Here is a 1494-nt window from a genome sequence, read left to right on the forward strand (position 1 = left end):
ATATACAACAAAGTATTGAGATGAACTTTTGTTATTGACCAAATACTTATTTTCCACCATTATTTGCAAAAAAATTCTTAAAAAAGTCAGACAAAATGATTTTCTCAATTTTTTTTTCACATTTTGTCTCTCATAGTTGAGGTCTACCTATGATGTCAATTACAGGCCTCTCTCATCTTTTTAAGTGGGAGAACTTGCACAATTGGTGACTGACTAAATACTTATTTTCCCCACTGTATGAGTTTAACAGTGAATGTGTTTAAAGTGGTTATTTATTAACTAAGCRATAGAGAATTTGACCGCAATAGCTGCAATCTAAGTAAAAGCATGCAACAAAATTGTTTGTTTAAAAAATAACAAAATCAACTTTTAGCTTTAATYTAATTTAAGCAACTTTTAAAAATAAGTATCATAATCAAAAAGCCTTCTCTCTTCTCATAGGTTTTACAAATCTCTATTATTGGATGATTCTAATTATTTGGCTGGTGTGCACCTGCATCACAAAAAATAACTCAGTGTAAAGGGTTAAATGGTCATAGTGGTGTTTAATCGTTTTCTTCATTCACCTGCAGTCAGTGCATCTACAGTATTTATAGCAGTTTGTGTCTGAAACATGAATGTTGAACTGAAATATATAAAAGTTTAACCAAATGATAAAATCAACTTTTTTTTGACCATGATAAAACAATATTGATGGTTTGTTGTTTGAAGCCTGTATCATCATGCATTTTTGAAACAATTAGTGGCAATTTTTTTTGTGTTAAAATCTCTAAAGTCATGATTAAATGATTGAGATGGTTTTAAATGTTTGTTGGATGGACACATTTTCTGAAAAGGTTCTAAATGTTTAACTCAAACAACTGATCAATTACTGATAATGTAATAAACTGAACTAACAGCAACTGTATGTTGCGAGTAATTCGAATGTTTCCCAATCAAATCCATGAAGACCCAAATTTTATTAAATATTTTTATGGCTCTACAAGTTTTTTGTTTCTGGTCACACTCTGCTCTGTCTATTATCCACTCCACTTAATGTCACTTTGCAGATGAGTTTATTTGCTCCATGTTGATAAATTTCTTTTTCCTTCAAATTTGTTTGACAGTTAAACTAAATGTTACTTATACACACAAACATACTGAAAGCTAATGGTTAGTGGTTGGAATGAGGTGAGCAGCAGCACAACAGTGCGGCAACATAATTGTTTTTTGCTAGATTTTTTCTATAAGAACGACAGCATTTGTTCTGTAAAATTTTGCATTCATGAAAACAGGGACGAGTTAGCTAAAAGTAGCTAAAAGACAAAAAAGCACAAGGATGTTTACAGATCTCGYGCCCATCTGTAGCTCTCGAACACGCACTGAATTCCTCGCAGAAAGAAGCAACACATGCTGCAGAAATATGCAGGGGAACCACATCACTCACAGCTCCACACCACTAAACACAAGTGGAGGCCGAAAATCTGAGGGAGCGAGCCGGGAGGGGTGGGGGGG

This window comes from Austrofundulus limnaeus, unplaced genomic scaffold (genome assembly GCF_001266775.1).
Source record: "Austrofundulus limnaeus strain Quisiro unplaced genomic scaffold, Austrofundulus_limnaeus-1.0 Scaffold375, whole genome shotgun sequence".
NCBI lineage: Eukaryota > Metazoa > Chordata > Actinopteri > Cyprinodontiformes > Rivulidae > Austrofundulus > Austrofundulus limnaeus.